The 24,445-nt window shown below is 39.6% G+C and overlaps 1 protein-coding gene and 1 long non-coding RNA gene across 3 annotated transcripts in view; one reads left to right on the top strand and one right to left on the bottom strand.

The window, feature by feature from the left end:
- The window catches only part of LOC309663706 (uncharacterized protein), a 361,393-nt gene that overhangs the window by 176,608 nt on the left and 160,340 nt on the right, over positions 1-24,445 (bottom strand). The window lies entirely within an intron of this gene.
- On the top strand, positions 4,552-15,385 carry LOC309663720. Its single transcript, XR_014265425.1, has 2 exons — positions 4,552-13,950; positions 14,278-15,385. It is a non-coding gene; the product is annotated as an uncharacterized lncRNA (long non-coding RNA).

Here is a 24,445-nt window from a genome sequence, read left to right as displayed (position 1 = left end):
AATTGCTAGTTTTCTAAATAAAATTACACCATTTATAAATTGAACCTAAAGAAATGAGAAAACCTAGGTTTTAGGCTTTATGATTTTAGCAGTTATAATCAACCAAATAGATGTAAATATTCTTTTCTGTGCACAAAGCTTTCCACATACGGAAAAGAAAATCCTCATTTGAGAGAGACTGGCAGAGTAGAACTGGATAGAGCACAACGGTCCTCAGCCCTGGCATATAGTGTGGGAATGGCAGAAAATGGAATTCAAATGATTATGGAGTAAGATCTGAGACCTTTAACAGATATATATCAGTATAATGTCGTGATCCATGTGGTCCAGTTTCAAAGCTGTATCACGGTAAAAAAAAAATATCCAGCAGTCAAAAGAAGTTTCAAAATAACTTGAAGGTTTTACTTGTATTTCTTGATGCAATCGTGGATCACTCAAAGAATCGCTCTTTTGTCTATCACCCAACTCCCTTACATAGCACTTCTGCAATTTCCTCTGCAAACTTTTCACTGATTTTTCAGTATTGGTTTTTCTTTTCCTCTTTCTCCTTCTGCACAGAAAGCCCCAATAACTGTTCTAACCAAGAAAGAACCTCCTTGGGTGACAAGGGATATCTAAAGTCTTAGGAGTAGGCAGAAGAGAGAGACTGAACATTCATACATTAATTGGTTTGGGTCTTCCTTAGGATGGTGATAATTGTGTTAATATCAGGGAAAATCAGCCATACTAATAGCAGTATGGATACTGGAAAACTTAAAGTGAGAAAAGAAAAGCTAAAATGTGTTCAGTTATGTAAAAGTAAAACCAATTACACTTAATTATGTAAGCAGTTTACCATTTATGACTAATTACCCCAAAGCACAGTCATGATTATGCACTCCATTAGCTATGTATGTCACATGAACCTGCCAGTAAATTCTATGCTATTACAATACTAAACCTGCATGTTCAATCCACTTAGATTACTGCTTCTTTTACTGAGTAGCCTGCACATGCTCTCTGGTTATCTGCTTATAAATTTAAAAAATTTAGGGTGACCTTTGTTCAGGCTCTCACTGCCATATCTTCAAACTTCTGCAAGAGACTACGGGAGCTTTCAGCCTCTCTTCCTTTCCAATTTCTTATACCCACTGAAATAAGAATAATTGGAAGCCTCCTGTAGCTCTCAGCTCTCATCACACAAAAGCTCCTGAATCTTACTTTTTAGGCCTTTGACTTCTTGTTACACCAAAGTAATATTTTTCTTTAAACATGGAATCTATGCGAGGCATCTTCCTTTAAGACCTCGGGCCTTCCCTAAGGAAGTTGAAGTGTGAAGGGGTTTTGTTTTCTAAGGCATATCTTGATGGGTGTCATTTTCCCTCCATTCAAATCCTTTGTCTAATTTGGGTTCCTTGTCCACTTTATCTGCCTCTGGTTCAATTTGAGAATGAGCAGAAGGAAAAACAGAGGGGACCCAGAAGCTGGGCACCCAGTCTGGGGCTCACCATTGATAATGGGATAAATAAACTGCTTTCCAAGTAGGATGAAGTTGTGGCCTGTGGGGATCGCCTGCATGGAATCACAACAGAGCCCGAGCCTCCTTTGAAAGCAAGCCCTGCTCTGAACTGCAGGACCTCCTTTCATAAACAGGAAGCGTCTGGACCAGTGTATTTGTAACAGAGCCCACATTCTGGAAAATAGAAGAAGTCTTGGCTACTGTCCTTCCTTGTATTTCTTGTTTTTGTTGCTGTTATGGATGTGCTTAGACCTCTGCCTCTCTCCGCTCGCAAACAGACCAGGACAGGGTAGGTCCTGCTAAAGTACTGGCAGGAAAGTCATGATAGGGCAGGGTCCTGAGGCTGGGTTTGGAGAACAGGATATCATACATTATGTCCAAAAGGCAGACGTGGCCAAAAAATGGGAAGCAGGGGACAGGGCAAGGAGTCTTGGGTGATTTTTCCACCTCTAAAACTCCCACACAGCTCTGGCCACCACTGTCTCTCATGTGGAATCTAACACAACTCTTTCTCCTACCTGGTCTCCCCACTTCCACTCTGAATCCTACAAAACCTCCACACAGCAGCCAGAGTGGTGGTCTTTTTAAAGCACCAATCGGATCATGGTTTCTCTTGCCTAAAACCCTCCAACAGCTTCCCAATAAACTTATAGCCCTTACAGGATCTGATTCCTACACTTCCCACCTACTATGCTTCAGCCACTCTAGCCTTTTCTGAACAAGCCAAAGCCTTTCCTGCCTTGGACTCTTGCACATGAGTTCCCTTTGCTTGGAAGGCTCTTCTCCTAACCAGCTCCTTCCTGAATTTAGAATCTCAGCTCAACAAGATTCCCCCTCTCCCTATCATTCTCCATCACGTCACTGTTTTATTATCCTCATAACACTGGGCACTTGTGAAATTATCTATTTCATTTATCTATTTCCTGTCTGCCTCTTTCCTATGATTTAAATTCTTTGAGAGTCGATTCCTCATTTGTCTTGTTCACTGTGCTATCTCAATGTCTTATATAGAGGGTATCACATAGCAGGAGTTTTGTAAGTAATTAAGAAATAAGTAAAATATTCCTGGCACACAATTATTAGCTATTTTTAGAATTATTCATGGGAGGATTGGGTTAAGGTGACAAAGGTGTGTGGCTGAGGACTGTTTTAGAGTCAAAGAGAATCTCTTCACAGCAGCTTCAGGTTGAAGAGACTGGGAGTGGCAGGCCAAAAAAACATTTTTAGGAAATACTAACTTTTTGTATTGTGGTAAAATACACATAACATAAAATTTGCCATTAGTAATGTTTAGTACATTCACAATGCTGTGCAATCATCACCTCTATCCAGAACATTTTCAGCACCTCCAAGGAAACCCCGTACCCATGAAGAAGTCACTCCATTCCCCTCTCTACCTCAAAACCCTAGGAATCACTAATCTACTTTCTGTCTCTGGGTTTGCCTATTCTGAATATTTCATGTAAATTGAATCATACAACATGTGGTATTTTGTGCCTGGCTTCTTTCACTTAGCATAATGCTTTCAAAGTTCACTCATGTTGTAGTATGTGTCAATACTCCATTCATCTTTATGACTGAATAATATACAATTGTATGGATATACCACATTTTGTTTATCCACTTATCAGCTGGTAGACATTTGAATTGTTTCTACCTTTCGGCTCTGTGAATAGCGCTGTGTGAATATTCTTGTACAAGTTTTTGTTTGAGCACCTGTTTTTAATTCTTCAGGATAAGTACCAGGAGTGGAATTGTTGAGTCATATGGTAATTCTATGTTTAACTTATTGTGATGGTTAACTTTATGTGTCAACTTGACCAGATCATGGAGTAACCAGATATTTGTCTAAATATTATTTCTGAGTGCATCTGGGAGGGTATTTCTGGATTAAATTAGCATTCAAATCAGTGGACTCAGTAAAGTGGTTGCACTCCCCAATGTAGGTGGTCATCATCCAATCTGTTGAGGACCTGAAAAGAACAAAAAGGTGGAGGAAGGAAGAATTTTGCTCTTCCTGTCTAATTGCTGAGCTGGCACATTGATCTGCTCTTGCTTTCTGTGCTCCATGTTCTCAGGCCTTCAGACCTTGACAGGAATCTACATCGTCACCTCCCTTGGTTCTCAGGCCTTTGGATTCAGACTAAATTACACCAATTAAAAGTCCTTTTCCCATTTAAAAGTTGGTTTTTTGGCCTTTTTTATTGTTGAATTGTAAGAGTTCTTTATATTTCTAGATATTAGATCCTTATCAGATCAATGATTTGCAAGTATTTTCTTCATTTTGTGGAATGTCTTCACTTTCTTAATAGTATCCTTTTATGCACAAAAAGTTTTAATTTTGATGAAATCCATTTAATCTATTTTTAATTTTGTTGTTCATGCTCTTGATATCATAAGTAAGAATCTTTGCAAATCCAAGGTCATAAAGATTTATCCCTATGTTTTTTTCAGAGTTTTATGTCTTTGATACATCATAATTTCTATATATGGTGTGAGGTAAAGGTAAGGCTTCATTTTTTTGCATGTGGATATCCAGTTGTGTCAATATGATTTGTTGAAGAGATTATTCTTTTCCCATTGAGAAGTCTTAGCACCCTTGTTGAAAATCAATTGACTATAAATGTATAGATTTATTTCTGGACTCTCAATTCTACAGGAAATCTTACTTTTTAAAAATGGAGACACTACTAATACATTTTGAGATCCTGGGGAAAGGAGCCTTTGAAAATTCCAGGCTCTCTTTTGAATGTTGTTCTGATTAACCTGGTTTTAACACATTATAGGAACTTAGCTTAATAGTCCAGTAAATTATAATTACTTTAGTTTGGGATTATTATCTCTTGCTGAGATGATATTAACACTATTAGTAGTAGTAACAGTAATAGGAATTCTAGACAGTCCCTATTTACATGAATCTTAGCAGTCTTTTAAGGCATATGATCCAATAATAAATATTAGGTTAATGTTACTCTCAGAGCCTGAGTCTCTTATCTGGCCATATTTGAAGATGACATTTCCCCCCCCCACCAGTCCCTCCACAATTCTAAGAATTGAAAAATGGATAGAGGAGAGAAGAAAAATTGTGTGGAATATAATATGTACACATTTCTAAGTCACGTGAGTCATCTGCCTTTCCAACTCTTTCTTTCACCATGAAGACTTAAACGGCTGACCTGGACCTGATAATATGGGTCCTGCTGAAATCAATCTGTGATCACACTGTTCCATTTTACATGGTTTATACTCTCGTTCCTAGAGCAGACATTATTTATGGGTTTTCAGGCCCTGGGGTGGATTGTGGGATTGCAAGAATCTGAGAGATATTCATGTTTTTGAGGCATTTACTATTTGATGAGAGACACAGATACATAAGCATAGAGCTATGGTATAATGTGATAAAGGCCTCAATGAAAGTTAGGTACAAAGTATTTGGATAGCATAGAGAAGACAATGATTAATCCTGCCCAGGGCTTCACAGCTCTTCCATTAGACAAAGCTCCTTGAGGGTAAGAACTCTCTCTCTTCATCTTTCTACCCTATTGCTGAGAAAAACTTTTGAGCATTTATGTGCTCTACAAATGTTTGTTGAATAAACGGACAAGGTAAGACCTGAATGATGAATAGGAATTTTCCATATGGAAAAGGAGAATTCTAGGCTGAGGGAACAGCACATTATCAATACAAGGGCAGAGTAATGAGTATGATTCATTCATTGAATGACAATTGGTGGGAAGAGTCTGAGGGTGCATGGGTAGCAGGAGGTGAGAATGAAAGCAGCCAAAGGTTAATCTGTAGCGAGCCTCAAATGTAACACTAACAAATTTGGAGATTATCCTGCAGGTTTTGGGGCACCATGGATCATATATAAGTCCAGGTTGGTGGCAGAAGTGGGAGACACAAATGGTTACATGAAAATTGATTTGTGTTTTAGAAAGAATACTCAGGGAGCACTGTAGAAAGTGGATTTGGGGAGGGGGAGATAGGCAGGAAGACCATTTAAAAGACTATACAGTCCAAGGGAAAGTTGAGGAAAGTCTGAATTAGGGCAATGTCTGTGTGAATACAGAGAAAATGATGGGTCCCTAAAATATTGTGAAGGTAGAATTGGTTGTTAGAGATGGAGGCTGTTGTTGTTGAGGAGTGAGGCCAAGTTTCTAGTTTGAGCAACCATGTGGATTACGATACCAACAGTGGAAATAGAGAATAAGAAGCGAAACAGGAAGGGGCCATATGCATGGGGAGAATGGGAAGGAAGATGATGGATCCATGAAGACATCGATAACCTAATTGAAAAATCCAATCCCCAGGTCACTTTTCATCCTTTTTAATGGCAGAATCAAGAAAGGGAACCATTCAGATAATCTGGCAAAAAGAAGGCTTTGTGTAATCTATAGATGTGATCTCCTTGTCCTGGGTTTTCCAATAGTAGTGAAGTCACCTGAGGCTTGAAAAAGATCATGTCCATTTGACAAATGATGTAAAATTATTATATTTGAGTTTACATTTTTATTCCCATTTCACAGTATTCTAATCTTTGCTTCCAGTTCTGTTAGTTATTAAGTATTTAATATTAATAATAGCTAGCATTAATATGTTCCTGGCACTATGTTATATACTTTTTGTGTATCATTTCACGGTCACTTTAAGTAGAAGAAAGGGTTTGTTATGATTCCTATTTGACACAATCTGAGTTTCAGAGAGGTAAAATGACTTGTTTAAGCCCACACATCTGAGTGACAGAGTCAGGTCTTGAATCTGGTTCCTCCAAGTCCATAGTCCACATTCCACTAATAGGCTGATGTTTTTCAAACTGTTTGAAACTCATCAGTGGATTGTGAAATCATTTTAGTATCAATCAGCACTAAAAAAATAGAACTTTACAATATCAACATGCATCACACATATTAAGGCTAAGTATTGTTTTGTAAGGTTTTTGTTTCATACACACACACACACACACACACACACACACACACACGCAAATAGCTAGGATGGCAACGTGTGTGTTCAGTATTGGTGTGAGTGTGGGCTGGAGGTGCTCTGAGAGAGGAAAGCCCTTCAGTCTGGGATGGTAGAGGCAAGTTTCATGGAGGAGGTGATTTTTTTATTGAACCTTAAAGGGTGTTAAGATTTGAGCGGACAGAAGAACTGGGTCATTATGGGTGGTTGACTGTGTTGTATTTCACACGAAGTAGGTATGTCTCTTGAATCTCTTCCTAGGAATTGTATTGATATTTTGGGGAATTTAAGTATAAAGTCAAGATTCAGGGAATGAAGTTAGCTCTAAGAACGTATGTAGTCAGCACTGGTTGATTTTTGGCCGTCAAGCATCCTCATCCCCTTCCAAAAAGAGTCCCCATTTTCTTTGGGAAATTAGCTATATGGTTGGGGAAAAGATTTGGGTGTTGATAGGAGAACCATTTCTCCTTCAGTTAAGGAGCTGCCATGGGACTCGAATGGTCTTAGTTGATTCATTCCCATGCCTGCTGCCTGGGGTTACTGTAGTTGCTGCTGCTTCATCCTCCAGAGCAGCCTGGTCAGTGCTCCTGGTGACGCATATTTCCTAATCTTCCATCCACCTCTTAGCCCCCATCATCCTTCTAATTTCCTTCACTTTCAGTTACAACTCTAACTAGAACAACGAGAAAGCATTTGTTTTTTATTTATCTTATTGAAAATCTCCACAACATAGCTATGCATTAAATATTTTATACAGAAGGAAACTGAGGCTCAGAGGGAGGCCCTGCCCCTGGGAAGAGAGCAAACTGGGTTTTGAACCCAGGTCTTAATAAGGATAATGTTCTTTATTTTTTCCATCATTGCAGGCTGTCTCTCCAGAGCTGGATAAGCTTTTGTGCTTAGAAGTTTTTATGATTTTAAGGAGTTCTCAGTTGTTGTTAAAATGACCCAAAAATGTAAATGATTGCCTTAATATAAAAAGGATGTTTTCTTAAAAGAAGATGTTAGACTTAAACAGAAGTTTCCTGGTCTCAAAAAAAAAAAAAAAAAAAATCAAAACCACTCAATCAACAAGCCTGAGCCCTCTCCCTTTCCAAACATTTATTAGAGATTCTAGGCAGAGGCTCTTAGATAATTGAGAGGATTACAATGAAGGAATGAAGGAGAGAAGAAAACCTTCCCTTAGGCAGAATGGAAACCAGAGCAATTGGAAAATGTTTTCTTGAGAAAGCAGAAAACGTATGCAAAGCAATATTATTTTTAAAGACATTAAGAGGAGAAGGGTTTGGGGTGGGGTAGAGAGAATGGGGAGAAGGCAAGGAAAATCAATGGAAGAAAAAAAAAACAAGATTTGGAATGAAGTTTGGTCTGGTTTTAATTTATGTCAGTTGGCAAATAAATCCATGAAAGCTGTTCTAGGCATGGATATCCCCTCTGTAACGTAAGTAACTGAAACCAGTTCAGAATGCATTTTTTTCCTCCTTTTCCTAAAAATATGATACACCCTATAGACAGAGGCAACATCAATAAAGTTCCCTGCCTCTGGCTCCACATTCTCCCTGCCCTTCCCCGACACCTTCTGTTTCTGCTACAATTCAGAGCTGGTATAATTAGGGGAATTAAGGATACTCATGGACATAAAATATATGTATGTTTAATTGTGCTCTCAAACCAAAAAGATAAAGATGAGCAGTGAATGAGCAAAATTTCTCAACTAAGATTCTGTTGAAAACTTTTGACCCTTTAAAGACTCACCCATTTCCGGCACTTTCCCTAACTTTGGGATGAGGATGAAAGAAAAAGTATATTCAGTTGTATCAATTGTGTTCAAGTGTATTTTTAAAATTTTACTTGCTGAATTCTGAAAAGAATTCTGAGACAATTAGGTAGGCATGTATCATGAAAGTTTCTACAGAAAGTTAACCTTGTTGATTGGCTGCCAGGGATAAATTAGTGGAAGTGGGCAGATTAAAGGCAATTAACTGACAGAATTTCATATCTAGACAAGAACTTTTACAAGTTTATAAGATGAACAACCTAATATAAAAAAGGTTAAAGTTATGATGAGGCCTCACAGAAGCAGAAATACACACGTTTTCATAAGAGATGCTAAACCTAATCAACATATTGTAATTTGAAACCACAGAAAGATATGTTTTCATACCTACAAGCCTGTCAAAATTAAAAACTCGGGTAATGCTAAGAGTTGGTAAGAACGTAGAACAACAGGAACCTCATACAGTATCCAGAGAAGTATAACAGGGTTGAATCACTTTAGGGAGGAGTCCAGTATCTGCCTTGCTAGTAGTGCTGTCTACTTTATCCATTAGAGCCCTTAACAGAGTAATCATCATCGTTTCACATTCCTGGTCTGATAATCCCAATATCCCTGCCATATCTGAGTCTAGTTCTGATGTTTGCTCTATCTTTTCAAATTTTGTTTTCTCCCTTTTAGTACGCCTTGTAATTTTTTCTTCATAGCTGGACATGATGTACTGGGTAAAAGGAACTGCTGTAAATAGGCCCTTAGTAATGTGGTGATGAGGTGTGTGGGGAGGGCCAGCTTTCTATAGTTCTATGATTAGGTCTTAGTCTTTTAGTGAGCCTGTGCCTCTGGACTGTGAAATTCACAAGTGCTTCTCAGTCCTCTCTAAGGTGGGACAGGATGGCTAGAATGGGCTAGAGTTGGATATTCCCCTTCCTCCATATGAAGAGTGGCATGGACATATATACACTACCAAACATAAAATAGATAGCTAGTGGGAAGCAGCCGCATAGCACAGGGAGATCAGCTCGGTGCTTTGTGACCACCTAGAGGGGTGGGATAGGGAGGGTGGGAGGGAGGGAGATGCAAGAGGGAAGAGATATGGGGACATATGTATATGTATAACTGATTCACTTTGTTATAAAGCAGAAACTAACACACCATTGTAAAGCAATTATACTCCAATAAAGGTGTTTAAAAAAAAAAAAAAGAATACATAAGAATGTGGATTAAAAAAAAAAAGGCTAGAGCCAACTGGCCTTGGGTCTTTCCCTTCCTCCAGGTCAGTTAGGCTCTGATAAAACCCCTATAGGTAAAGCTCTGGGTAAAGTTTCTCCTGAGAGCAACCTTTTTAAGAAGAACCTCACACCGGTCAGAATGGCCATCATCAAAAAATCTACAAACAATAAATGCTGTAGAGGGTGTGGAGAAAAGGGAACCTTCTTGCACTGTTGGTGGGAATGTAAATTGATACAGTCACTATGGAGAACAGTAGTGAGGTTCCTTAAAAAACTAAAAATAGAACTACCATATGACCCAGCAATCCCACTACTGGGCATATACCCTGAGAAAACCGTAAGTCAAAAAGACACATGTACCCCCATGTTCATTGCAGCACTATTTACAGTAGCCAGGACACGGAAACAACCTAAATGTCCATCGACAGATGAACGGATAAAGATGTAGTACATATATACAATGGAGTATTACTCAGCCATAAAAAGGAATGAAATTGGATCATTTGTAGAGATGCGGATGGACCTAGAGTCTGTCATACAGAGTGAAGTAAGTCAGAAAGAGAAAAACAAATACCGTATATTAACGCATATATGTGGAATCTAGAAAAATGGTACAGGTGAACCTCTTCGTAGGGCAGGAATATGTTGTAGAGAACAGACATGTGGACATAGCAGTGGAAGGGGAGGGTGGGACGAATTGGGAGATTAGGATTGATATGTATACACTACCATGTGTAAAATAGATAGCTAGTGGGAACCTGCTGTATAGCAGAGGGAGCTCAGCTCAGTGCTCTGTGATGACCTAGATGGGTGGGATGGTGGCAGGGAGTGGGAAGGAGGTCCAAGACGGAGGGGATATATGTATACATATAGCTGATTCACTTCGTTTTACAGCAGAAACTAACACAACATTGTAAAGCAACTATACTCCGATTAAAAAACCAAACAAACAAAACCTGAAAAAAAAAAAAGAAGAAGAACACAGTGCTCTGCATATTTCAAAGTAGTTACTTTCCTTTCCTCCTGCAGGAAGCAAGAGGGTTGAGCTTCTAGAGGTAAAACTCAGGTAGCCCCACAGCAGATGGCTGGGTACCCCTACAGAGTTTTTGACTCTCAGACTTGTCCACACTTAGCCTTCAGCAATCATCAATTACAGTTCAGGTTTTTCTACCCTGGCACTTGTTCCCAAAGAGGTTCCTGCTCTGGTGAGTTGTGATTCTCCGTGTCTGCCTGTCTGTCTCTCCCATTTGGGGGGCATTGGTTTGCCCTGTGATCCAACTTCTGTTAGAATTGCTGATTTTTCAATTTGTTCAGTTTTTTCTTGTTATTAGGATAGAGTTGCAATTTTCAAGCTCCTTTCTTGCCAAACCAGAAACTGGAAGTCCCATAACCTTTTTTAAAAAAGAAAGTTTTAAGCCAATGAAGCATGGACATCCTCATGATCAAAGTGAGTCTGGTCAGAGTTTTCATGCCGTTACCAGAAAAGCTTTCTGTTGAGAATAATAATGCTGCTACCTGGTGTGTGTGACAACCTTACCTGGGTGAGACCCAGAGGGTCTACATAGAGACGTAGAGGCCCTGATGACTCAGCCTGCTGCCTGGCCACATGGTAATGGTAGAAACACTGTTCTAGTGGAAATTCCCTGGTCCTAGAAGTCTTTGGCCCTCTTTCTTAGGGTGCAGTGTTATTGAGGAAGCGTGTGGGCTGTATGGAAGGATTAAGGTCCCGCTTATGTGATGGTGTGATTCCCTTCCTGTTTGGGCCTTGATGAAACTCAGAGTATTGATTGAGAGAGTCACAGCCTTTTCCATTTTTGAGGCTCTCAGAATAAAAATAACAAAGTGACAGAATACAGTTACAAAAATGTATGTTTTAAATATTTAAATTGAACCAATGTTAATTTGTATAATGCAATGCAATATAATTATGATATTGATATGATGATATAATATTTATGAAAAATGCCAGCAGAGACTGTGTAAGCCACCTTGCAAACCAGTAGCGGGACTAGTTTTAAATCATGTGATTGAAGCTGTCACAGTGTATCTCTGTGACTGTATGTATAGTCTCATCTGAAAAGGGGGTCAAAATCTAAATTTGAGGCCCTAGATCTACTGCCCCAACTCCCAACCCCTTTCTGTGATGGGTCATGGTCTAACTTATAGACAAAATTTCAAAATGGGACCTACAGTTTTGCTTGAGTAAGATGATGTTTTCTGGCATCCAGGGTTAGTCTTATAAATAGCTTTAAAAGCAAGTGCCTGTGTTGTATTAGTCAGTATGCATTGGTGCAGACTAGGGTTCAAATTCTGGCTATGTAATTTCCTACTTGTGTAACCTTGGTCAAGTCATTTCTCTTCCTCTAAGCCTCAGTTTCCTCATCTATAAAATGGGTTTATGGACCTGGGTCTTAATAGGAGTTTAAAAATTCAGTATTACTGTTATTTTTATGTGTGTCTTATTCTCTTAGATATTAAGCTCCATGAGGACATGAACCATGTCTGATCCATTTAAAGAAAATTCACAACACTTTTTACTAATTTAATCTTTTAAAGGAACTCTTGTAGACCAGGCATTTTACACCTGTCATTTTTAAAAGCTCCATGGCAAGCTTATGATGTTGGTCATACCACTTCACTGAGGCTCAGAGGGGTTAAGTTAGTTGCCTGTTAGTGAGCAGTTGGATTTAAACGTAGATCTGTTTGTCCACATTCTTTTTACTATACCATGATGTTGCCTCCAGTTGTACTGAGCATACATTTGTTTAATGCATTTGATGGTCTTATCTCCACTAAATGGATCTCTCATTGGGCTACCTGAAATTCTTATCCCCTGATTTCTCTTCTGAAAATAGTGAGGCCCCTGTGGAGTACAGTTACCAACCAAAAGCAGGTGCATTACCGGGTTAGCTTGAGCAGAGGGCTGAAGAACTAGGAAAGGGAGCCCAGGGCTTGCAAACCTTTTACAGAGTGAGAGGATTATGAGAAGTCTGGTGGATGGGGCTCCTTTGGGAGGTCAGGTTTCAATGCTTGGCCATAGCACTCTAGGAGTGTGTAGATGGGGGCAACAGTGAAAGATGGCATGAAGGCACTAGGTGTGTAACAAAGGAAGGAGGAAGGAAGGGACAGAAGGAAACAGGCAGAGACTTGGTAACAAAGCCCCTGAAGGAAAAGCATCAGAATATGATTGGCTTTGAGGGTAGAAACTTGGCTGATTTTTTTTCTTTGAAATTTCTCTACTTTTCTGTATTATCCAAATTTTTTATGATAATAAGTTTTTTTTTATAATTAAAAAAAACCCAGTAAGCTTAAATTTTTAAAATGATGTATTTGCCCTTTCTCTCCACAGGTTTTCAGTAAAAAAATCACAGATATTTTTGAGCTGGGAGAACCTGGAAAATACTCTGGTCCAATTCTCCTCTCCCTTGCCCTTTCTAATCAAAAACCATATTACAATAGGCAGTGACATAGGCCAAGTGTCCACCATTGTGTCTGGGATGGATAGAAAGTATTGGAAAAGCTGTCAACTCATTTAAGTGCATCTATAAGACAACTCTTCATACTCTTCTATGAGTTAAAGATTCTTCTGGTGTTTTAAGCCTAATAATAAGGAATAGGGAAGAATGTCAAGGCCTTGAACACTTAGGTGTGGTATTTTCAAAATGCTAGTCAGCACTGTATTTTGTGAGTATCTTCTCCAATATTTACATGTAACAGTTTCTTGTCCTGGCCTCAAGCTCACCTTAAAGGTAACTGATGCTTATTGCTTCTTCTTTAATCCAGGGATTATCTAAAACAAGAGCGTGGAAATTTACCAATGCTCTCTTCAGAGAAGCAGGAAAAATTCGAGCAATGCTACTTACTAGATGTGACTTTAATAATAAGCACCACTGTTTATTGACTGTTTACCTTGTACTAAGCACTTTGCTTATATTATCTCAGTCCACATGACAATCCTATGAGGTTTATATTACTCTTTCCATCATATAATTACAGAAAATCTGATTCATAAGAGTTTAGTAATTTTTCCCAAGTCTCATGCACATAACTGCAAACATGAGATTTGAGTCCATGATCTTAATTACTTCTCTGTACCCTCTTGGACAAGTTATTTAACCTCTCTGAGACTTAGGTTTGTCCTTTGAAAAGTAGAGAAAATATTTCCTCCTTTATAGTTTTACTGTGAGGGGGAAATCAATATAAATTAGAGGGCGCTCAGCAGATACTGCTTCTCTTTAAGAGCTGAAAGCTGCAGGAATGGCACTGAGTGACTGGCTCTCAGATAAAAATGGAGTTGAACTCAGATCTGAGTCCTCAACTCAGATTTTTAAGTTTTATGGAAATCGGTCAATAAAGAAAAGAAAACTTGCAACATTAAAAATACGTATGCTATCCAAAACAAGAACAGGAAGATAGGATAGTTCTGTCTCAAATGAGTTTTCCAGGAACCAAATGAGGGAATAAATCAAAAATTAAGAACTAAAGAGGTTTTTGGGCTTCCCTGGTGGCGCAGTGGTTGAGAATCCGCCTGCCAATGCAGGGGACACGGGTTCGAGCCCCGGTCTGGGAAGATCCCACATGCCGCGGAGCAACTAGGCCCGTGAGCCACAACTACTGAGCCTGCGCGTCTGGAGCCTGTGCTCTGCAACAAGAGAGGCCGCGATAGTGAGAGGCCCGCGCACCGTGAGGAAGAGTGGCCCCCGCTTGCCGCAACTAGAGAGAGCCCTGGCACAGAAACGAAGACCCAACATAACAATCAATCAATCAATCAATCAATAAATCTTTAAAAAAAAAAAAAAAAAAGAACTAAAGAGGTTTTTATTCCTTTTTTTTTTTTTTTTTTTAACACGGCCATTGGGATGGAAACGCAATCAACTGCTTTACTTTGCCTTCCTGATGACCAGCAAGTGTGCAGAACTGCTGAGTGTAAACTGAGCGCTCTGGTCCTTGGAACCAGGGCTGGCTTCCTGGACAAGTAAGCTGTGCGGTTGCACAGGGCCCAGTGCTTAGAAGGGCTCCGTGCTTGGGTAAATGCTCTCCTATCACTGTCTCGAAATTCTTAATAATTTTTGAACACGGCACCTACATTTTCATTTTGCACTTGGCTGGGCAAATTATGTAGCCAGGCTTGTTTGGAACGTTTGGTGTCCCCTAGCTCACCTCACTGAAATGTCCTCAGTCCAATGAACACATTCCCAGGGGATGGCTTGGAAAGCTGCTTTAGCAGATTTCCCTTTTCCTTTTGTTTTTGTTAGCAAGCAATCACCCATCCATTCTTTGAGGTTATGTATAATGCATGCTATGTATAAAGCTCTAGGTGTGTAAGAAGTAAAGTAATACAGTAAAAAGGGGCCTGGGTGGGTTTTTTTAAGAAGGAAGAATAACAGCACTGTGGCCAAAATGAACGTATCAAGGACAATAATACTTTGGAATGACTTCTCTAGAGAGAAGTTTTGAATTTCTGCTTACGAGTAGCTTTGGGTGGGTTCTGGGTATCTGTGTTTTCTTAAAACACCCCAGGTCCTTCTAATGTGTAACCATGATTGGGAACCACTGAGTTAAAAACTCACTGGAAGAAGTCGACGGCTCTGATAAGCACTGATATAATGTCTCCAGAAAATCCCCTAGAGATTGTATGTGATCAACTTTGTATTCTTGGGGTAACTAGAGTTTTGCAAATAGTAGGTACTCGACCAACTTTTACTGACAGATGTGAGATCAAATATAACTTTAATTCATTTGTTAAAGGATATTGTAAACACAATCTGCATCTAAGCTTTTTGGCCTTAAATTTTTTTTTTTTTTCTTGCCCCTGGACAAACAGTTGTGAAATTACACTTAAAATCTTCCATTTATAATAGCATCAAATAAATCTAACAAAAAGTTACAAAATGTCTACACTGAAAACTATGTATTATTTCCCCCCCAAAATTAAGGCCTAAATAAATTAGAGCTATACAGTGTTTATGGATTAGAAGACTACATATTATTAACGTGTCAATTACTCCAAATTGACCTATAGGGCTTCCCTGGTGGCGCAGTGGTTGAGAATCTGCCTGCCAATGCAGGGGACACGGGTTCGAGCCCTGGTCTGGGAAGATCCCACATGCCACGGAGCGACTAGGCCCGTGAGCTACAATTGCTGAGCCTGCGCGTCTGGAGCCTGTGCTCTGCAACAAGAGAGGCCGCGATAGTGAGAGGCCCGCGCACCGCGATGAAGAGTGGCCACCACTTGCCGCAACTAGAGAAAGCCCTCGCACAGAAACGAAGACCCAACACAGCCATAAATAAATAAATAAATAAATAAATAATTAAAAAAAAAAAAAATTGACCTATAAACTCAATGCAATTCCAGTTGAAATCCCAACAGGCTTTTTTTGTGTGTGTAGAAATTATCAAGGTGATGCTAAAATGTATAAGGAAATGCAAAGCATCTGGAACATCCAAAACAATTTTGAGAAAGAACAACATAGTTGGAGGAGCCACACTACCTAATTTCGAGACTTACTATAAAACTTCAGTAATTGAGACACTGTGATTTTGGTTAAAGGATAGACAAATAGATGAGGAATAGAATAGAGTCTGCAAACAGACCAACACATATACAATCAATTGATTTACAAGACAGATACCAAGGTAATTCCATGGAAAAAGGATAATTTTTTCCACAAATGATCTGGATCAATTGGATAACCAACTTGACCCCTTTCATACACTATACAAAAATTTTAATTTGAAATGAATCCAAAAATGATCTTAGACCTAAACATAAAAGCTAAAACTATAAACTTTCTAGAAGCTGTGCAACTTAGGGTTAGCCAAAGATTCTTAATAGGGCATAGAAAAGAGCAAACCATAAAAGAAAAACATGTTAAATTGACCTAACCAAAATTTAAAATTTCTAGTCTTCAAAAGACACCACTAAGAAAACTGAAAGGTAAAACACCCACTGAGAAAAAATATTTGTATGTGAAGAATGGTCAGAGGATGCAATGTTACTGTCTTTGAAGATGGAGGAAGGGGATGACAAGCCAAGGAATGTGGGTGGTATCTAGAAGGTAGAGGGTCAAGGAAGCAGATTCTCCCCTAGAGCCTCCACAAAGAAACACAGCCTTGCCAACACTCATGATTTTAGTCCTGCGAGACTCATATCAGACATCTAACCCATAGAACTGTAAGGATAATAAATTTGTGTTGTTTAAGGCCACTAAGTTTGTGGTAATTGTTACAGCAGCAATAGGAAACTAATTCCTTATAATTTTCTATGTAAGCAATCATGTTGTCTCTGCATAAAGACAATTTCACTTCTTTCTAATCTTTAGGACTTTTATTCTTTTGTTTTTCTTTATTGCATTGGACAGAAACTCCAGTACATTGCTGAACAGAAAAGGTCAGAGTAGACATCCTTGTCTTGTTCTAAATCTTTGGGGAAAGCATTCAGTTTTACACCATTTAATATGATGTTAGCTGTAGGCTTGCCCTTTATCAAACTGAAGAAGTTTTCTTCTTTTCCCTAGTTCACTTAAGAACGTTTGTTGTGGAGGAGTTTAATTTTGTCAAGTGCTCTTTGTGTACCTATTGAGATGACTATATGACTCTACCTCCTTTGCCAATGTGACAATTTTTTTTATTGATTTTCGAATGTTGAACCAACTTTGCAATTTTGAAACGCACTGATGAGTTTAATTTGCTAATATTGCGTTGACAATTTTTGCATGTGTATTATTTATTGCTGCATAACAAGTTACCAAAAGTTTAAAACAACACATATTATCTCACAGTTTCTGTGGGTCAGCTGGGTGCAGTTTAACTGGGTCCTCAGCCTAAGGTCTCACAGGCTGCAATCAAGGTGTTAGCCATGCTCTGTTCTCATCTGAAGGCTCAACTAGGGAAGGATCTGCTGCCAAGCTCTTTCAGGTTGTTGGCAGAATTCATTTCCTTGCAGTTGTACAGTTGAGGGCCCCAGTTGCTCGTTGGCTATTATCTGAAGGCTGCTTTCAATTTTTTGAGAGAACCCTCACTTCGCTGCCATGTGGGCCACCCAACTAGCAAGACATATTATATAAATGCCATGCAATCATGGCAGTGACATCCCATTGCTTCTGCCATAGTCTGTTGGTCAGAAGAAAGTCACAGTTCCCACCTGCACTCAAACTGGACGGGATTATAGAAGGGCAAGAAAGCTAGGAGGCAGAGCTCCCCGAGATCTGTTTATCACAACATCTATGTTCATGAGAGATATTGGTCTACCATTTTCTTGTCTTATAATGCCTTTTTCAGGTTTTGTTATTAGAGTTATGCAGATCAGTTTTGAAAATGCTTTTTATTTTCATGTATTTCTTTCCCTCTTTCTCATTTTCAACTGATTTTTGAAGCAAATACCAGGTGGAATTGTTGATAGGAACACCTAAGCTTCTGTTCGTAGAATATATGATTTAAAATAAAAGCAAAAACAAAACTCTATGTTTGAGAACAGCATCAATAGTTTTATTTTCGATATAAGGGGTAAGTCCACAATGGCCACTTAAAAAGTACTGATCACCATTCAAGCCTCAGTCAAGGGCCTATGGAGGCTTATTCATGTCTACGTTTTGTCAGCCATCCTTCATAATATCCCTAGCTTCTTCATAGGATGTTAGCAGAATTAAACTTAGTTCAAATGTGTATAATGAATTTCTTGCAACTTCCATACAATGACTCATTGATCTGGGTCTGTACATTATCAGCAAGTAAGAGGAAGGTACACACTGGCAGTGGCAGGTAGGCAAATGAGTCTTACTGCAGTTCTTGTGCATTAAATAACTCAGGAAATAATTTTTTTTTCCTTTTAATTCTCACCAGCTCTACACTGGTGTCAAACTGGCCCCATGTGAGTCACCAAATGGTGATTAGACCCTTGAATTCAGAAGGATGATTTACTCTATAGCCTAAGGCAAAGACTGGATACTGTACATTCCTTTTCTAACTAATAATTTAATCTAAACATGTGCTCATAGTCAAGTAGAGGGTGGGACCTGTAGCTCAAGTCAGTCAGATGACAGTTTAAACTGCGACACTTTAAACTGCCTCTTGCTAGTTTTGTGACTTGAGGAAAGTTATTTAATTATACTCTAGGTCCCCTTTCCTCATCTGTAAAATCAGTGGTATAGTGTAGCTCCTATTTCAAAGGGTCGTTTTGAGAATTAAACGAGATAATTCACACATAATGCTCAACACAGATTTTGACATGTAATGAGCATTTAATAGATGTTAGCTATTACTATTACTGTTACTATCACTGTTCCTGTTATCGTAAAGTGGAAAGAGTACAGGCTTTGGAGTCAAACAGACCTGGGTACCACTAAGTACTTGCCATGTGACCTTGTGAAATTAGTTGACCTCTGTGAACTTCTGTGTCCCCACTTCTAAAAGGAGGGCTATGATAAGTATTCTCTAGGATTGTCATCCAACACCTTTTCTCCATTGCCCTCTTAGAGCTGTTCTCTCACAGAGGTAGGAGCTGGCTTTTTGTTGCCTAAAGAACAAGTAGTAGTTAAGATATAGGCTAGACCATGATTACAAAAACCCTGAAATCATAAAATAACAAAATTATCTCCTTTCATGGAAGGGGCTGGTATGTAGCCTAATACCAGGGATGCAGTCTCCTTCCATACTGCTGCTCTGCCCTCCTCTATGTTACAGGCTCTGAGAAATGGATAGAAAGGAGGGGAGAACGTGCTTCCTTCTTTTGTGGAAATTTTCCAGAAGCTGTATGCCTCACTTCCGCTCATACCTCATTGGCCGGAACCGAGTTATTTGACCACACCTAGGTGGTAGGAAAGGAGGTGTTACCTTTGGCTGGGCATGATAATGGGTGTAGGTGGAGCTATCAGTCTCTGCCAAAATACATTTCTAGCCTAATCCTACCAAATGAAATGAGAGTGACAGGCTGGATTTCCCTCTAAAGTGCGGGAGGTGAGTTTCCTGGGGGATGAGAGTATAAAAAAAGATGGTATTCAATTGTACAAAAGATGGAGACTGGTTTTGCATAACTGATCTTATATGTTTTGGATGTTAACAGGGCTTAACATGACTGTGGTTGCTTTTGTTTCTCATTTCTTTCCTTTATTACAACTCATGCTTGCTAAGGATGATCTGAGTTACCTATTATCCTCAACTTTCATTAAGCACAGAGGAAAACAATTCTTCTTCTGCTCTCTTGTACTAGAATCAATGAATTGATCAACAAGGAGTAATTGAGCTTCTAGAATTCATTCATTTATGCATCCATTTATTCATTCTCTCACTTATACTCTTTCCGTAAGTATCCATTGAGCTTTTATTTTTGTACTATGTTCTGGGGATGTTAATACATCCTAGCCATGATCTCAGGCCTCAAGGAATTGTTGTTCAGTGGTTGAGAGAGACAAGCATTGAAAAGACCATAACACAGTGTAGTGGGTATGAGAAGGAAGAAGGCCCAGGGTGCTGTGAGAGCCCCCGGGGAACGGCCACTCAGAGAGGAGGTAGCCCCTGAGCTGGATCCACGTTGTGATGGATGATGTTGGCACTCTGCATCACGACAGTCTGAAAACAATGAATGCTCTTTTGGTAACCACATCTCACTAAACGCTTAATGGTCCTAAGGTCTGCAGGCATTTAGAGAGGTGGATACATGAGGGCTGGAGCAGACAGATAAAAGCTTTTGGATAAGGTAAGTTGCAACAAGTTTTGGATCAATTTAGAGGTGTGAGAATGGCATTCCGGTGTGGGAGCAGTTTGAACAAAAGCCTGGCCTGTGCTGAGTTCCTGAGGTGGGAGAATGGACTAGACATTATCACTAAGTTTCCTTCAAATGGTACAAGTATCTCATTCTTTGGTCTCGAGAAAACTGCAGAATAAATCCTAGTAACTTCAGGGCTTCCCTGGTGGTGCAGTGGTTAAGAATCCGCCTGCCAATGCAGGGGACATGGGTTTGAGCCCTGGTCCGGGAAGATCCCACATGCCACGGAGCAACTAAGCCCATGCACCGCAACTACTGAGCCTGTGCTCTAGAGCCTACGAGCCACAACTACTGAGCCCATGCGCCACAACTACTGAGCCCACGTGCCACAACTACTGAAATCCGCGTGCCTAGAGCCCATGCTCTGCAACAAGAGAAGCCACCGCAGTGAGAAGCTGGTGCACTGCAACGAAGAGTAGCCCCCGCTCGCCGCAACTAGAGAAAGCCCATACGCAGCAACAAAGACCCAATGCAGCCAAAAATAAATAAATAAATAGATAAATAAATTAAAAAAAAAATCCTAGTAACTTCTGCCTTGTCCTGTGTGGCTCTTCACCAAATACAGGTATAGAAATGGACAATGGCAGAGTTGTGTTTAATGCTGCTAAGCTTTCCATTCTGAATTGGCAGCTTCAGTATATAATTTTCTCAGATAGAAAATCTCCTGGCTTGGGATTTTGCCAGAAATTACTTTCCCCCAGTTAGACTCTAGTTTGATGCAATCATTGCTTGAAAATTGTCTCAAATTGAAACCATCTAAATAGACAATTTTGAAATGAAGAAGATGGGAGAAATTCAACACACCACAGAAAGTCCATTCATTGAGTGTGTGATCCAAGAACAGGAGAAAAGCAGAACTCTCCTGCCTCGGACACAGAGCGTCAGCAAATTTCATAACAGGGTGGTCTCAACCAGCAGATCCTTTTGTTGTTTTACCACAAATCAAATCAAACTTTCAGAGGAAGCACAGTTTGATCTTATCTTAGGAAACCAGGTTTGATGTGTCCATTGGATGTTTTTCTCTCCCTTCATCATACAGGCATATACCAGAGAGGCTGGCCAGAGGGTACAAAGCAATTGGCCATGTCCTGGTTCCCCAAATAGTGGCTGAGCACCAGCTCTGTAAATGGAGTGACTCTACAGTTCGGTGCTAAAAGGTATGAAGGCTCATGGCACATGACAGGTGCTCATCATACACCTGAATGAGTGAACGAATGAACGAATGAACGAACACTGCTGGACCGGGATATTCTCTCTCCTCCACGGCAGTGCAGGCTTGTCTTCCTCCAAACATTTCTCCCTAGGTGTCGAGTGGCACCTTTGTGATAACGTGCTACATTCCTCTGGGACTTTTTTTCCTGATTTCACTTATGAGAAAATACTAGCATGTGATGCAGTTAAGTTCCTTGGAAAGTTTGTCCTTTCTGGTCTTTGCTTTTAGGCTTTATTAAGTGGAACCAGAGCAGGCTTTAGTCTACAGATAATTGTGCCACACAACTGAGGTGATTTCCTTCTAGGTACTCTTCCTGATAGCCTAGGTATTATGAGGTTTTTCCATAGGGTTGGTGGGAACGTGGATTTTCCTGGCCCTGTGTGAGCTGCATGGGTTAGTCCAACTGCTCCTCTGAGGTGGTCCTTTCCTTGGCCTCAGAGAGTATTCTCACACACATGTGCTGGGTGGAGGTGGGATTCCTATGTGGATAGCTGCAACACTCTTTCTAATAGCCAGTCTAATGGCCAGCTAGTATATGCAGCTCTCTCCTCTTTGACATTCCACCACCTAGACTTCTTGAACTCCCAACCCCATCTCTACTACCCAGGATAATCGCTGACCTTTGATTAATAAACTGGGGCAATTGAAGGACTTGTCTCATGTGTTTCTCCTCTCCCAGGAATCACTGTCCTAAGTTGCCTGTTGTTCAATGTCTGAAACATTGTTTCATAGTTTTTCATATTGTTTTGGTCTTTTGATGCGGGAGTATAAATCTGAGCTCTGTTACTCCACCTTGGCTGAAAGCAGAACTCAGTGCCTAAAAATTTATGTAGAAGAACATTCAACAAAGCATTACTATTTATGAAGAGTAATTAGAAATAGACAAAAAGCAGGATAAAAACAGAAAACGGGATGGTATAATTGTGATATCCACGTAATGTATATTGTGGTATCAGTATAATGTGATGCTGTATAGCCATTAAAAACCACATTTTCAAAGAATATTTGCTGACATGGGGATATATTTGTGATATTATGTTTATTTTAAAAGGGTATATGTAAATTTATTTTTATGATTTCAATTTGAATCAAAATCATGTTCAGAGAAGATTTGAAATCAAATATACTAAAATGTTAACAGTGCTGTATTTTCCAAATTTGTACAAAAATTTTTATTGTAAAATTTTTACAATTTTACAATATAAAATTTTTACAATTTTACCTAGTAAAAATATTAATAAAGCTTTTCGAAAGTGAGGATTTCCGTAAAGAAATAACCAGCAAAGCTAAATTTTACCATAAGTCAAGATGTTTACTGGGGAATCTATTTTTAATGAACTTAATAATCATAAACATTATAAAAGCCCTCTTTTATTTAGCAAGCACTATTCTAAGTGCTTTTTATATATTAATCATTGAATCCTCACAACAAGCCCTTAAAATAGTAATAATTATGTCTTCATAGGGGAAACTGAGGCACAGAGCATGTAAGTCACTTTCCCCAGTTACTAAATGGCAAAGCCAGGATTTGACTCCAGGCAGGCTGGGCCCAGAGTGTGTTCTTTGTCACCATGCTATGCTGCTTTGCTACCTAGAACTATGGGGTAGAAAGGACTAAGGAAGCTTTCTTGACCAAGCCTGGGGAAAGAGCCCTTCCAGGTGATTCCTGGAAGATCAAGGCATCAGCAGTAAGATGGGAAGATACTCAACTGCAAGAGAAGGCTCTGTGTTAGAAAAACTCTGGGAATCAAGCAGATGACAGGGTTGTTACTGAACATGGCTTGGGTCAAACAGCAAATGTAATGGAGCCATGATATGAACCCAGAGCTACCTGCTTCACCTGTACTTTTTCAGCTCTAACCAGGTGCCTCTCACCACATGACTGTTGGCCTGACATCTAGGGATTGAAGGCCTAACCTTGTTTTCTTGCATCCTACCACCTGGACAGAAGATACAGGGGGTGGAGGTGGGCATTGTTGCAGGGAGGGGGGTGCAGGGGGGGCAGGGGAAGGATTGTTCCAGATGGACACACGAAAAATGAGGTGGTTCACCTTCAGCCAAGCCCCTTCCCGGAGCCCCAGAGACCACACTTCCCAGCAGTTCCGAGCAGGGAGGAAAAGGGCTGACACAGACTCTGTGGAACGTCCATCCAGGCAGGGCTTTCCGTTCACTGACACCCTGGGGTTATTATTGCTTCGGGTACATGAAATCACTCAGAATGGAATGCCTCATTACAGGTTTAAACCCAACTTATAAATCAAACATTTCTTCTTAATATAAGGAAGTTTCAGACTATTTTCAAAAACACCTGGTGCAAAGTGAGGTAATCTTATATGGTAAGGAGGATGAATAACTTCAACTGCATTCCCATAAATTCCTTTAACCTAGAAGGATGCCTTAAAAGCTATCTGCATACATGGCATGTCTGATTTTTCCTTGAATAATGTGTGAAGCATTTTAAACAGAACAACAAATTTGCAGGTTCTAAAACCTCCTGCGGATTCTGCCTTGCTTTCTACATCCAGACAAGCGTCAAAAATTATTGAGGATTGCTTTCTTAATTTGACTAAATGTTCTTTTTTTCATCCAGAGATCTTGTTGACAATTATTTCTTCATTCTGCATCCCAAACTTCCAGTTTGCAGTAGAAAAATCAATATGAATGGCTTAGTGCTGACAAATGAGGCTCCAATTCCCAATACTTATATGCAATATGGCAAACGTTTTCATCCAGTTAACTCTACTCTTTTCTTATTTTAATGGTGTTTGGCATACATGGACCTAGTTGTTGTTCATTACCGTATCTGTAAGTACTGTTTCCCTCTCCTTTTCCTTCCAAAAGCTCTACTGAATTTAAAATGAAATTATTTTGAGATGAGAATCAACAACTTTTTACATAAGCTCCTTTAGGTTTGCCAAATAAGGACATTTTCATTTTAGACTTTGTATTTTCTTTTTGGTTCAAATAATGGAGGAAGAGTTGGGGAAGCATCCCTCAACAGACAGTA

This window comes from Balaenoptera physalus, assembly GCF_965194825.1.
Source record: "Balaenoptera physalus genome assembly, chromosome: 7".
Lineage (NCBI taxonomy): Eukaryota > Metazoa > Chordata > Mammalia > Artiodactyla > Balaenopteridae > Balaenoptera > Balaenoptera physalus.
Note: the sequence above shows the minus strand (reverse complement) of the source record. Positions and strands in the feature narration are given on the sequence as shown.